The sequence below is a fragment of the Pan troglodytes genome, chromosome 4, assembly GCF_028858775.2.
Source record: "Pan troglodytes isolate AG18354 chromosome 4, NHGRI_mPanTro3-v2.0_pri, whole genome shotgun sequence".
In the NCBI taxonomy this organism is placed as follows: Eukaryota; Metazoa; Chordata; class Mammalia; order Primates; family Hominidae; genus Pan; species Pan troglodytes.
Window position 1 is genome coordinate 168,789,049 of NC_072402.2, and position 15,703 is coordinate 168,804,751.

The window sequence follows — 15,703 nt, forward strand, 5'->3', positions numbered from 1 at the left end:
AAAAGGTGGAGACAATGGTTTTAATTAACTGGAGCATTTTGGTACCTGAACCTATGGGAATATTTTCAGTATGGAATATTTATTTGCTATTTCTGTATTCCTGCATAGTCAATTCCTAAATACCCTTTCTTAAGGTAGCAGTTTTAAAAATTATAATTACTCTCCACCCTGACCCCTTGCCCCACAACAAACAAAAATCACTTTGAGTTGTTAATGTGGAAATCACAAGTTACAAGTCTTCCTTTGTCCTTGGTTAAAAAATAATTATAAAAATAGAGTAAAGAGAAAATTCTTTTTTCTCTTTACCGGTCAGTTCTATAGAAGTAATTTAAAATACCGTATATTGAATTCTTTGATCATTTCTCCTGGGTGGATTGGGAAAGAAGTCCTAGCTGAGGCAATTGCTTCTGGGCTCTCTTTCTGTGTGCCTGGTAAATGAAACACAAGGAACCTCACCAAACTACATGACTAATGGCAACCTCCAGTGCCGCCTGCAATCAAAGATTAATTTGCTTTATCAAGTTTAAAGAATACTGGGTGATAAATCATGTCAAAAAGAAATAATCAGTCAAAGGCTGATGTTCTTTTCTACATGTGAGGACAGGTGCTATGAGGCATGCACTTGTCATATACAGTTAATTTTCTTTTCATGCATTTATGTTCATATTAATTACTATTTAGTTGATGCTTGAATCAAATAATTTCTCTCGTTAAGATCAACCAGCATCCCAACTGCAAGGCTGCAGTATTATAGATTCAAAATAACATTTTTTCCTTTTAATTTGTATAAGGGTATTTTCACATGAGTATTAATCACAAATTTTTTTATTCAAACATGAGAATGCCAAGTGGGAAGCGAAATTATTTTCTCCATTTCAAGATATCCAAGAATATCAACTGGATGTTCATGTTTATAATATATGTCTGTGTGTGTTATATCTACGTATTTTATATAAATTTTTCATTTTACTCGGATTTTCTCACCTTTTTTTTTCTTTTCTTTTCTTTTGTTTTCTTGAAAGAGAGAAAGCTAGAGTCTCTAATTCTGTCTCCTGGGTTCATAATGCAGGACTCACTTTAGGTAAGATTATATTATAAAGAGGTCATCTTTCAGGACTTTTAGCAGCAAACACATTTGAGCAGGATCAAAAATGAATCTTGTGTCTTTTCAGACACTGTGCTATCAGGACTCTTTAAAAGCAAGACTCAGATTATTGTCTTAGGAGAATCTCTTATTTCTAATTATAGTCTTATGAACTGGAGCCTCTTTAAATGTTTTTGGTATATGTAGATATGTATTACTTCCTAGCTTAGGTCTTTTCTAGCTCACTCTGCCTTTGGTGGCCAATTAGAGATTTAGAAATTAATTTTCCGCTTGATGTACACAATTAAATAAAAATTCATCATAGACTTGAAACTTGGAACTGTGAAGCTGTATCGTTTGAGTGGTTGTAGGAAATCTTATCCCTTGAGTAACTCTTCATTTTCTTTTTCTTCATGGTTTCTCTCAGTTTTTGTCTAGATCTTGACCTTTTTCACTCCAGTAAATTGTCAGTAGTGCAGGAAGACTTGTGGCTGGCTTTTGTTTACCTTTTATTCTGCTTCTGATTCCTGAGAATTATTTTAAAATATTTATAAAGTTCTATTTTTGACATCAGTATCATCCTAAAGAGAGAATATCTTATATTGGCTGGGTTTTAAGACTTCTTTTTAAACTAGATAGGAATTTAACTTGCCTATACTTAATATATATTTTTCCACATGAAAGTATTTATTGTGTTCTGTTTCATTTCCAAAATGAGATGATGGGACAAGTTGATGAGGTCTCTTACAATTTGAAAGTTTTGTAACTCCAGACATGCCTATTTTGATAGTAACTGAGTCACCAGTGCTCATTAGCAGTTTGCATAATAGACATCATTCTAGGGAATTGCTGTAGTATAGACTGCATGGTGGGGTAAATAGATTTAGATTTGAAGACTGAACACTTCCATCCAGGGTCTAACTCCAGCATTTGTATAAACTTAGACAATACTTTTGCTACAGGGTTGTCATTGAAAGTATTGCCTCATTATATTTCTTAGTTGTCCCTGTATGAAGCCACATAAGAGAAACTTCTTAATTTAGCACTAGGAAATGCTTCTGTTGACTTGAGATGTGTGTGTGTGTGTGTGTGTGTGTCTGTGTGTGTGTGTGTATTCCCCTAATTGATAAACTATAAAATAATCTTTCCCTTTTCACTTTGGCCATCTGGAAATTTGCCACCAATTTATGGTTCAACTGTACAATTGCATGTAACATTTATAATCTGCTTTCATGAATTTTTATCCTTGTATTCCTCCCACTCTGATTCAACTTTATATTATAACTGGTCCTTGTGTCTCATTTTATTTTATCTCTACTTTTTTAATGTCTGGGATTTCCTATATGTCACCCCAAATACTGAGTCACTGTGTAAATAAGTAAATATATATCTACTCTATATCTATAAGTAGTGTGATATATGAGATATATATATATATACACACACACACACTGAGTCACTTTGTAATAAGTAGAATTGCCCTGACTCCATCACTAAGTATTCAAAAGTCAGTTATTTCTTTTAGAGCTTTAGTATTCTCACTTGTAAAATAAAGAATGAACTAGATTGCCCTTGAGAACTTTTTAGACCCAAATTCTAGGATTAAAAACAACATAGGACTTCCAGTTTCCATTTGGAGCCTAGAAAGCTGGAAAGAGCATCACTTTCACCTCTGAAACAACAATAAAGCTGGGAAAACTGCAAGCTTATGATTTTTCTTGAATCTGCCAGAGAACTGAAGTGGAAAGACAACCAAATAGCCAGAAATGTAAGCAGAGATAGATGCTTGGTAGGAAAAAAGGAACATGAGCACTTGCTTACATAAGGTTGACTCATGAATGCCATAAGAATAACTGGGCTAGATAGTTAATAAGTTGGTAGAGGCTGAGTGTGGGCTGGCAAGAGAAAGTGAAGCCCCAGATGGCCTTAGATATATGGAGATTTTATACCCTCTTGCAGGCTCTTTTATCACAGTCCCACCAGGCAGTTTCTCCTACCCTTCCCTACTGCAAAAAAAAAAAAAAAGTCCTGAGAAGGCATCCTTCATACTGCAGGCTTAGAGAACGAAAGCAACAGTGAAAGGGACACAAAACTCCACCTGAGTGCTTCTTCCTATTTCCCCAACTGGAAATATTTTGATTTTTGACAAATATGCCATGGTTATATAGGATGTTAACCTTAGGGAAAACTAAATGGACGGTATATAGGAATTCTTTGTACTATATTTGCAACTTTTCTGTATATCTAAAATTATGCCAGGCCAGGTGCAATGGTTCACACTAGTAATCCCAACACTTCGGAAGGCTGAGGCACTCAGGAGGATCACTTGAGGCCAGGAATTCAAGACTATCCCGGACAACATAATGAGTCGTCATCTCTGCAAAAAAAGGAAAAATTGGCTGAGAAATGGTGGCATGCACCTGTAGTGCCAGCTACTTGAGAGACTGAAACAGGAGAATCACTCAAGCCCAAGAGTTCACAGCTACGATGAGCTGTGATCATGCCACTTGCACTTCAGCCTGGGCAACACACTGAGACCCTGTCTTTTTAAAACAAAAAAAGAAAAAAGAAAAATAATAAATTTTAAATTTAAAAAAATGGTAAATAACAATTTAAAAGTAAAATTATTTTAAATGCAAAGTTTAAAAAAATAGGCAGCAACTGTAGCCCCACCCACTTTTCGGGTAGCATTCCTTCGAAGTAGAGATAGTTCCCTCATTTGGCAGATTAGAATTCTTTTCTTATTAAAATAATTTTATATAGTTACAAAATCCTGAAAGTCTTCTCCATCCATCTCTTCCCTACTCTACCCCATTGTTGGCATGAGCATCTTTTCTTTCTGTGCTTAACCTTGTTATGGTTTTTATCCTATTATATGAGACTTATCTACATACTTATCTTTCTTTCAGAATCCTCAGTGCTTGGCCCATGGTAGGCATTCAGTGGTATTTATTGTAATAAACCTGGTCTTCTTTAATTGTCGCTTGTCTTGATGAATGGCACCATTCTAGTATAAACCAGAAACCTAGGAATCATTTTTATTTCATTTCTTCCTTACTCTCTACCAAGTTCTACTATATATTTTTTGCCTCATAAATATGTCACCAATCTATCTGTTTCTGTCTCCTCTATAGCCCAACTCCAAGCGACCGTCTGTTTTACTTGGGATATTACATTATACTCCTAACTTGAATCCTGACTCTTTTCTCACCTTCCCCCACTTTCAGCCTACTATTGTGCATTGTACAATTGTAGCCAGGGTAGTCTTCAAAAATATAAACCTGATTTTGCCTTTCTGCCTGTTTAAATAACTTTCTATTGTTTTTAGGATAAAACCCAACTTTACATAGGTATGTGGCCCTTACTGGCCTAGCCTCAATTTTCCCCTTTAACTTCATGTAAACCCCACTCGTCTAGCCAGCCCACTGGTCTTCTTTAAGACCCTCAGCAGCATAAACTCTCTTATAACTCCAGGACTTTACATACATCACTTCTTCAGTCAGGAACATTCTTTTCTGTTTCTCCCAACCTTCCCCTTTCACCGTTATTTCCTGCTTACCCCTCAGCTCTCTGCTTAAATTTCACCTCCTCATGGAAGCCCTCCCTGATCTCCCAGGCTAGGTTATGTTATCTTTTTCTATACTTTCACAGCACCTTCTATTTTTCCATTATAGCAACTCGCACAGTTTGTAATAATGTTTGTGTGATTATTAAATTAATATCTGTCTCTTTCACTAGAACTGTAACTTCCATGAGGATAGGGATCATGTTTGATTTTGTCCATTCCAGCATCTGGCACAGTACTCAACACATATTGGAATATTTATCAAGCTCACATTAATCAAATTCAGTTCAATGTTTATTAAAGGAATAAAAGAATAAGCTATACTATGCTAAGTGATGGAGCTGGAACTACAACTGAGTACATATACCCAACACTAGATTAGCCACCTCTTCTGTTAGCAGAGTTTGGGCTATAAAGAGCAGATATCATGTCATACTCCAGTTTATAAAACCTCACCCCAAGTCCTTTTGATGCTCAGTCTTTTTCTGTTTGAGAACAGGTCCTGCCCAACTTAAGAATCCCTGAGTACAGGGATGGGAGTGAGCTGAGAGGTTTGTACAAGGCACAGTGGAGCATTTTGCAGTAATGGAAACTTTTATTGTGGTGGTAGTTACACATCCATACGCATTTGTCAAAACTCATGAACCTCTATGCTTTTGAGAAGGTTGAATTTTATTGTATATAAATTATACCCAACTTAAAAAAAATTCCTGAGTATTTTGAGGTAGACATCTGCTTTGTATCCAAGGACCTCTTCATCCTACTCTTACATTACTGTGAAGGGTAGATCCGTGTGTCATGAAGACATGAAAAGCTATTCCAAGTCCAGAATATTCCACGCTACCTGTGTCTTACTCCCACCCTTTAATCTAATCAAGTTTTATGAAAATTGAATGAATTAATGAAAAGCAGAAACTATCTTTGGCTGTTTGATCATATCAGGACAGCTCTGAGGCCATTCTGTTCCCATGATAGGCTGTACTTACTCATCTCTACCTGACTCTTCCTCATAACATTCATTTAAGAAACATTTGCAGAATCCCTAAAAATGTTTCTTTTTTCCTTTCCCTACTCTTTACTAAAAATAAATGTGTCAGAGAGGACCTTTCACTATAACATGATTTCCTAAATCCAGGCCAAGATAAGATCTCTTTCTCAGTGGAAACAAAGTATACTCAGACTTACAAGTTCAATTGAGTTAGTATTTAAAGTTGGTTTATTAAGGATGGGAAGTTAGAAATGTAAAGATAGGCTGGGCGCAGTGCCTCACACCTGTAATCCCAGCACTTTGGGAGGCCGAGGTGGGCGGATCACAAGGTCAGGAGATCAAGACCATCCTGGCTAACATGGTGAAACCTCATCTCTACAAAAAAAAAAAAAAATACAAAAAATTAGCCAGGCGTGGTGGTGGGCACCTGTAGTGCCAGCTTCTTGGGAGGCTGAGGGAGGAGAATGGCGTGAACCTGGGAGGTGGAGTTTGCAGTGAGCCGAGATCGCACCACTACACTCCAGCCTGGGATGGAGTGTAGACTGAGATGGAGTGAGACTCCATCTCAAAAAAAAAAAAAAAAAGTGAAGCTATATACTTTGATCAAGCAAAAAGCCTAAACTGGAGAATTGGTTAAATTAATTAAGAGGAGGCTGAAATCACAGTGCTTATTTGACAGGAGTGTCTATTCTAACTTTTGCTACTGCCAACATTCAACTAAGTCACTCAATTTTTTTATGTTTGCATCCTTATTCAAGAGTTCATTTTAAACATTATGGTTGATGACCTAACGCTGAATAATACCTGTAGCACAGAATACCTGGCATATCCATCTTGGTTTTATATACTTTCATTTTTTGGTTAACTCTTTGTTTTCTTTTATACCTATTTAGTATGTCATATAAAAATGTGTAATTTGCATGCCTTCAAAGTAAAATCAAGACTAAGAAATTCAAACTTATTGGTGAAATACCAGCAGATGCAGATTGCTTGAAATATACAAGGTCCTATCATTAGTTTCAAATCTTTTTCATATGCTGTATTGGAAATAGAGGTGTTAAATTTCTACCTGTTACGGGCATGAGTTTACGTTTGGTTTTTAATGATAATAGAGCTTCCATTTTTTTGTCTTCTGTGCTCTATATTTTTAGTAGAATGTTTGTAGAGCCCCTCTCTCAAGATGATAGGTGATTCTTAAAAGTAAGACTGGTCTCTTTTTCATAGAATTTTCTGCCAAAATGTAGTTTCAAATATTTAAACAGTAATTGAAGAAAAAAATATTGTTAGAGTACAACTATACAGCTCTAGATCCCTAACTGGATGTTCAGTAAATAAATGCTCTTGTTAGATAGTGAGGCCTTGGAACCCAGGCTATTATTGCTGTTGGTGATACAGTCTGAACCAAGTGTTCTGCCCTATCCTTTATAGATAAGATTTTATACCCATCACAAATATTAATTATTGCAAATTTGCTTTTTCAGTTGTAATTCAAGTTTGGGATATATTCAAGCATGGTCTTCTCATCTTAGTAAATTGCCAGTAGTAAGATGGCTAGTTGTGAATGCTATCTGTCCAAAACATGACTTTTTTCCTTAGAAGAAGAAGCCTGTCTCTGTATTTGTTAGCATTCAATAAGGAATGAAGTATAGACTGTCTCAAAGGCCTACCATGTACCAGTATGCTGGATAGTTTATTTACTTTGGTCATTATAACAACTACATAAAGCAAGTATCATACCAGTTTTAGGGATGAGGAAATGAAACCTCAGAATAAATGACTGTCAATAATAGCTAATGAATTATAGACCAGTGTTTCAGACCTTGAGCTCTTAAGTACAGAGGCACATGAAAATTGAATTATAGGCATTTACATTATTTTTCTAGGCATAAGTAATAAAGACCTGGTTTCTTAAAAGATTAATAAACAGTTTGTTTTTTATTTTTAAAATCTATTTTATCCATTGCAGTATTTTGTACCTAAAATTAATGATTGTCACAAATCACCTGCTCTCATCTGGTAAGCTAGTGGGATAAACAGCTCCATGATCACTCACTGTTGTGTAGCACAGCTAGTCCAGATTTGATACCTCCACAAAATAATCCACTGTGGGAAAACAGAGTTCCAAATGGAAGTTTTTGTTCCTAAAGGATGACAGAACAAAGGAATTTTCCACTTAATAATTCTTGTATGTGTTGCTATGAAACACTATTAAATAACATCATGGAATCAGAATACTAGAACTGGAAGAGATCATATAATATATAGTCTAGTAGTTTTTCTGTTTGCTCCGTGCTTGGGGCAGGGATGGGAGGAGGAGGAGCTTGGCAAGTTATCTTCTCCTTCCGTGAAACAGAGCACTTTAAAGTGCTTACTTTCTTTATCACTTACTTTCTCATATTGGCCTTCCAGGTAAGCCCTTATTTAAAGAAATGGTTCCACATCTTTAAAAAAATTTTTTTCACCATTTCCTAATTTTACAGATGGCAGTTTAAGGCCTAGAGATACGAATTACCTTTCCAAGGTCATTCCACTTGCTGGAGTAGGTCTCTCAGTGTTGTAGTTTATTCATTTCTTCGGTAAACATTTATTGAATATCTGCTGTATCCCAGTCACTATGCTTAGAGCTCACAGATGAGTGGAAGAGACAGATGGATGAACAAATAATTGACAGCACAGAATGACAATGGAAATGTATGAAGTTCCATATGAAAGAGGTCAAGAGAAGCATCCTAAGAGAAATTATATTTGAACGAGGTCTTAAAGATGGAGATGATTTTGCCAGGTTGAAAAGGAGAGGATGATTATTCCCAGCTGAGGGAACAGTAGGCAGAAAGCCATGCTAGTATTACAGAGCATGACATGATTAGTCCCTGTCAGAGGGACTGGGGGTGTAAAATTCTGGGAAGATAAAATAGCAATTAGGGGAAGGGTTATTACTATAGTTGGGAAGGGCCAAAACAGGAAAGATCCTCCACAGCAAGCTAAGGAAGGAAGGTTTTACCCTGTAAGAAATAGGCTGCCGTCTGGGCGTGGTGGCTCATACCTGTAATTTCAACACTTCGGGAGGCCAAAGCGGGTGAATCACTTGAGCGCAGGTGTTTGAGACCAGCCTGGGCAACATGATGAAACCCTGTCTCTACCAAAAATACAAAAAATTAGCTAGGAATGGTGGTGTGCACTACTCCCAGTTACTCAGGAGGCTGAGGTGAGGTAAGAGGATCGCTTGAGCCCAGGAGGTGGAGGTTACAGTGAACCAAAATCATGCCGCTGCCCTACAGCCTGGGTGACAGAGCAAGACCCTATCTCAGAAAAAAAGAAAGAAAGAAAAAGAAATAGGGTAAGAAATAGGATGCCATTGAATATTTTTAACTAGGTAAGAGATGTGATTGATCATTTATTTATTTCAAAAAAAGAATTATTCTGGTGGCAGTGGCCTAGTCCTAGAGGGAAAAAAAATACAAACTGCAGGTTGCCCTTCAGCCATCTTGCCTCTTTCACTTATTGATGGCTGCGAAGGGTGCCTCCATTGCCTTCCCCAATGGCAATAAGTGTTCATTATGTCTTGTTTTGTTAAAGGTGTTTTGTCCTTTATGGTCTCTGCCTGCCACAACAGCATAGATCAGATTTGGAGGACCTTTTAAAACTGAGTGTTTGACTATCTGTGAAATCCCTTTTTGTGTTTTCTTCACTTGAAATGACATTGTGACTTACTATGAGACAGGATAATTTGTAGTTTCTTTTGTCATGATCTTCTTTGGATGTCATAGACCATGGAGCGCTCTGCATTGGTTCAGAGGAACTGAGAATGGGAAGGACACAAGATTTTTATATTACTATTTCTCTTGAGTATTCTCGCTTGTGATGGATTTTGGCTCCAGGCATAAAGATATATGGAGAAGCAGCTTGTTGGGAGAGAATTTTATATTTCGCTTGGCTATTTTGTGACTAAATACAGTGTTAAATTATTTGTGTGATGCTTGCATGATATTAAATTGAAAGAGCTATTGTTTTATCAAAAAGTGCTTTAGCATATACTATGAAGGCTAGATATTAAATACCAGGGCTTCTGTATATAAAGAAAAGTCAAGCCAGATTTCTTATCTTAAATTACTTTAGTAAGTAAGCTTAGCAGTGGTTCCTAAGAAACCTAAAGCTCTCTTTCTCATCAAAAGCCCCAAACAGTTGGTCTTTGGGGGCCATTTTTCTTGACATTATGCTCCAGACTCAATCAGAATTCTGGGTAAGCTAGTATCTTAGCATTCTCTGTCTCCAAACCTTAGATCACCTGTGCTTTAAAATAAAATCTGTATTACACTTTCTCCTAAGCAAGATTTGTCTTTTTTTTTTAAATGAAATACAGAAGAGAAGCAGAGACTTTTCTTTAGTATAAATTCTTAGAAACGATGCATATTCTAAAGGCCATAGGAGTAGACTTGCCCTTACTTCGTTCCAAGGTTCCTCTGCTCCCTGGTCCTCCATACTTTTATCAACAGCTGTTTTGGAGATTTCTGAATGTTTTGATACTAGCAAAAATAATGAAATATTTTTATCAGCGCAATAGAGAAAGATTGCATAACAAGCGAGAACCAATTACACATCTTCAAGAAGGCTCATACCAAAAGTTGCTCATGACAGTAATGAAATTGTTAATTGAAATAGGCCCAAAGTATATGTCATGTCTCGTCTCCTGGAAGCCGCATAATGGGATCCATATTTCATTCCCAAAAAACAGTGTTTCTATGAAGTCGTGTAGTGGATTAACTCTTCTTTAAAAACTAATCCCCCCAAAAGTAAGGGAAAACATATTACTTTAATTAATAATGTGGGTTTTTAGATACTCAAAGGATAACATCTTAGAGGAAACCCCATATTGTGTGTAATAGGCCCCAGGAAGAAGAAAAAACATTTGTTAATCACCTGTAATAGGCAATCTCAAACATTTTACATAAATTTTTTCTATTCCTTGCAACAATCGCATAAAATTCTACTTCTAACATTGGTAAGGAAACACAGCCAAGGAGGAATGCCTTCTTTTCCTTCTTTTTTACCTTAAGCCTTGGGCATTGGGGTGAGGTGACCAAATAATATCCTCTAAGGTAACAAATAAGGATAAAGACCTAATTTATCTTCTATGCGTATAAGAGTTGAAGGAAGACATGGATGATAAGCAGTGTGCCCAAAAATCTCGGAGCATATTGAAAAGTGGATAAGGCTTTCTTTGTAGAAAGGGCAGAACAAGAAAATGTAATTATCAAGAGGAGGAATGCTGTTTATTGTGTGACTTCTACGTGCCAGTATTCTGCTAGGTGTTTCACACATGTAATCATTTTAAGCTTCACAACAATCATGTAGGGTAAATGCACTTTTCTTCATTTCACAGAGGAGACCTTAGGGGTCAACATAGTTAAGTAACTTTTTCAAAGTCATACAGTTGGTAATTGTTGGGACAGAAATTAAACTCAGGTTCTGCAGGTAATATCCTCTAAGACCAAAAAAAACGGTATGTAATGTGTTGTATATTTTTCTGGGAGAGGGTAAATATCTTTGATCATATTCACAAAGAAGTTCTTAACCCCCCAAAATAGAACAACTTGTATATTATGCCATCTTAAGATAAGCGGTACAGAGCAGGGAACTTGGAGCTATGTGAGCTCAGTCTTTATATCCCCCTTAACTTCTACCCAGGTAATAGTAGCACGTTAAACCAGAAAATATATACATATATCCTTCATAATCCTTTAGGACTAAGAAGTCTACTTTTTATTTTGTTGGAGAAGAGGTATAGTGTGCTAGGTGAATGTACAGTTGCTAGAGTTGAATTGCTTAAATTTAAATTCTAACTCTACCACTTATTCTCTTACATCAAATCGTACTATCACAGTTTCCTCATTTATAAAAGTAGAATAGTAATAGTACTATCTTATGGTACATGTGAGCGTTAAATTGGTAAATATGTGTAAATTACTTAGTGCAGACAGCAGTTTCCAAAGGACATTTGATGATATTTAAAGATATTTTTGGTTGTCACAATTTGGGAGAGGGGTGCCACTGTCATCTAGTGATAGAATCCAGGTGCATTTTGCAGTGCACAAGACAGCCCCACAACAAAGAATTATCTGACCTTCAATGTCAGTAGTATTGAAGTTGAGAAGCCCCTGGTTAGCACAATGAGTGGCATATACATTTTTATAAACATTTGCTATTATTTTGTGCTGAAGTCTAAAAAAAAACATGGAAGAAAAAGTAGAATTATTATGTAATCATCTTTTCTTGGTTGTTTTGTGTGTGTGTGTGTGTGTGTGTGTGTATGTGTGTGTGTGTGGTTGTTTGTTTTTTTTGTGTGTTTTTTGTTTGTTTGTTTGTTTTTGTTTTGAGACAGAGTCTTGCTCTGTCACCCAGGCTGGAGTGCAGTGGTGGGATCTCTGCTCACTGCAACCTCCGCCTCCCGGGTTCAAGCAATTCTCCTGCCTCAGCCTTCCGAGTAGCTGGGATTACAGGCACCCGCCACCACGCCCAGCTAATTTTTGTATTTTTAGTAGAGATGAGGTTTCACCATTTTGGCCTGGCTAGTCTTGAACTCCTGACTTCATGATCCACCCACTTCAGCCTCCCAAAGTACTGAGATTACAGGCATGAGCCACCGCACCTGGCCATAATCATCTTTTCTAAGCAGCTAAAGAAAGGTAAAATTTTTAATCTCAGATATTAAATGACTTTAATTAATAGAACCTCAATATTATATGGAAAACCCCATTTAAAGTATGAATTTTTGATAGTATAAATGAATATGAAACCACATTTGATGCTATCAGATACTTGTAAATAGTGTATAGTTTAATCCTGTCTAGTATTGAGGTACTTGTCTATATATGTATATTGATATATATATATAGAGAGAGAGAGAGAGAGAGAACATTTCATGATCATATATATAAAGTAATTGGTTAAGAGTATGGGCTTTGACATTATTCTGACTTGGGTTTAAGTCCCAGCCCTGTCACGTACAGATTATGTGACTCAATAGACACATAACTTCTCTGGGTCTCAATTTCTTTTGTGGTAAATTGTGATGTTAATGTGATTGGTGTGATATTAATGTGATTTCTTCAGTGGTAAAATTGTGATATTAATGTCTACCTGCTTCATAGACTTACCATGTTGATTAAATGAGATAAAGTATATAAAGTGCTTAGCATAGTGCTTGCCCATAATGAGCACTCAGTAAACGATAGCTGTTCATATTATCGTCATCGTCCCTGTCCCTGAAACTTCAGTACAGGTGATGTGGTAAAAACTAGAATAGTCAACCAAGAGGCTGATTGCTGGTAAAGTAAACCTAACCATAGGTTCTGTAGCTACCATGTACAAGCTATCTAACTTTACCTACTGTCTTCACCCATTCTATAAAATCACCTCAATTTCCCTGGCCACTGTACAAAGGCCCCTTTCCTCATTTGATATCTACCAACATCCACTGTTAGCATCCCTAACCTCTTTTGGAGATACCATGGATCTTTTTTACTGTTCCATTTTTTACTGAGCTCTGAGCTATGCTCATTTTTCATGTGTCCACTAAAGTCCACATAGTTATATATATTTTCTCCCCAAAATCCCATATCACACAAATAAAAATATCTAAACAGGAGAACTGTTTCCTATCTTGGGTTCTCTCACCACATGACTGTTAATTTTATTCTTTTCACTTACCGTATTTCACTTACTGTATCAGCCTCCTTCTAAATTATATCATAATCTCCTTTAAGTCCCTAGATTAGTTTGTTCAGAGGCAAAACAAAAGTGAAAGATTTTGTGAGAAATGCATAGTTTCGTTCCACATCTGGTAAAGACACGCTATGATTGCTTTCTTACAGTGTCCAGAAGCTAATTTATGGTACTTTCTTTGTTTACTGTACTTGAGCAATATAGAGTATACTCTGCAGACATGGTTTAAGCTTTGAATTAGTTTGCATCTATCTATATTAATGTGTTTTGTAAGCCAGGTCTTAATATCTCTTTATTGTGCTCTTTTGAAAATAATTCTCTTAAATCTATGGAACGTGTCTTACTTGTGAAGAAAGACACATTTTTCCACCTTTCTAAGATTAAAATAGTGAGAGAAACCTCAAAGAAGAGGAAATCCTATTTTAAAATAACAGCGATCTCCTCTGTAGACTCTTGGTTTGCAGGTTGTTAGTTTTCATCCTCTGTGTCAATTTAATGTATCACGTAAGTACTAGTGAACAGATGTGGGGGTAGGGGGAGGCAAGCAGAGTGTTGAAGCAGGAACCAGCAGCATTGGCAAACTGGCAAATGCTTCTGTTTTGCTAAACACCTGCTTTTCTTGTATTCAGATTGTCTGAACCATCTGTTTTTATATTCTGTTTACCTACCGTCAGCCATTTTGGAGTTGTTAAAATCTTTGAAAGTAGTTGGGAATTTTTCACAGTAAGCTGGGAATCTATACCACTCTTTAAAAACTTTGTGTTTTTAGGGTATTCCCATTTAATCCTCCAGAGAATAATTACTTTTTAATTTAGGTGCAATGTGATAAATGTTATATAATTAAAATGTTTTTCTCCCTTCCCAATTACTTATTCTTAGAAATCAAAGTTTAAATTGTCTAAATAGGTACTTGGCCATAGTGTGATAACACTAATAACAGATTCGTAATGATAGAATGTAAATATTAATTTATATGTCCCCTCTCATTAAAAAAAGAAAGAAAAAAGCATTACACAATTTGATGAAAGGTACTAATTTTTTATAAGCTTACCTACTAGATGATATGCAAGTGATATTCTCAATAAAAATATATAGTATTTATAAATACCTTTTTGCACCAGATACTATGCTAGGCATTTTGTCCACATTATCACAACTCTTCTCTACAGCCTTGCAAGGTAGATATTATTGTCCTCATTTTATAGATGAAGAAAATGATTCTTTAAGAAGTTGAGGAAATTGTTCATGCTCACATTTGTGACTGGAGATTTGAACTCTGGTTTTTACATTGCTTTTCAAAAATTCTGTCATACCCAAGAGATGATTATGTGATCCAAAGTTTCTGCATAAGGAGCCAGAGGTGGTGGTGCATTTTGTTTAGTTAGAAGTGAACACACTTCATTTGGTTTGTTAAATTCCTAGCTCTTTTCTAATTGTCTGCAGAGATTTTGTTCCTTTTGTCATTGAGGAACACTGTTGGAACTTGGTCCGCTGCTTTTGTGTTTTGCAAGGTTTTTCAAAAATGCTTTTACTTTAAAAAGAAAATGAACTAGTTGAGGTCTCTGTAAAAAATTCCAGCAGAGAATTTACTTTTTCCTTAAAGTTTATATCTGTCTTCTGGGGCCTCTAGTAACCTTTCAAGATTATAGTCAGAATAGAATGGCTATGTTAACATTTTTTTGACCTTTGTCACTACCCAGAAATGTGATCTGTGCAAAATAGACCTTAAAGATGCTATAAGTGGAGGTTCAGTTCAAATGATTTAAAGGCACGGTGTTAATAGATATAATCCATATTTATATTTCACTTTTCTAGAGCAAAGCTCACATAAAGACCACAGAAATCAATATTATGAAAGAGTCAGGCCTCTTTGGCCTAGGAATTTAAACACTTGAAAGGCAAGATCAGGTTTTTGGTTTTTTAGTTAGGATATTGGCAGGACTTGAAAATTTCTGAAATATTTAAATTCAAGAGTCTCCTTAAATATATGTTAATTTCAGGGAAAATAAGCAATTCCACTTTCTCTGGTCAATAATAAAATTTACAGAACTTCTCCCAAGCAATGGCACAAATTAAAAATATAAATAGGCTTAATAAGTTCATGAATTAAAGATTCTCAACAAGTTATTATGAAAAGATATAAATATCTGGGCTACATTTCTAACCCTGTGAGGTTAATGGTCATTGGTGGAAGGTAGTTCATTGAAGCCTTAATGAGAGACAGTTATGAACTAGGTGAGCCATTGAGCTGATGCATGGCATTCTTATATAATTAACCTAGCAGTGGTAATCGCCTCCTTCAAGTTCCTAGCCTTTCTCGAACCAAGGAAAAAGAGCCAAAATT

At 36.0% G+C, this 15,703-nt stretch overlaps 1 protein-coding gene and 1 long non-coding RNA gene across 10 annotated transcripts in view; one reads left to right on the plus strand and one right to left on the minus strand.

The window, feature by feature from the left end:
- RANBP17 (RAN binding protein 17) overlaps nucleotides 1–15,703 on the plus strand; it is a 442,116-nt gene that overhangs the window by 272,727 nt on the left and 153,686 nt on the right. The gene's annotated exons all lie outside the window — the stretch shown is intronic.
- On the minus strand, nucleotides 1,018–8,274 carry LOC107974929 (uncharacterized). The gene is made up of 3 exons (XR_001718038.3): nucleotides 8,150–8,274; nucleotides 7,641–7,778; nucleotides 1,018–4,091 (listed from the first exon to the last, which is right to left on the minus strand). It is a non-coding gene; the product is annotated as an uncharacterized LOC107974929 (long non-coding RNA).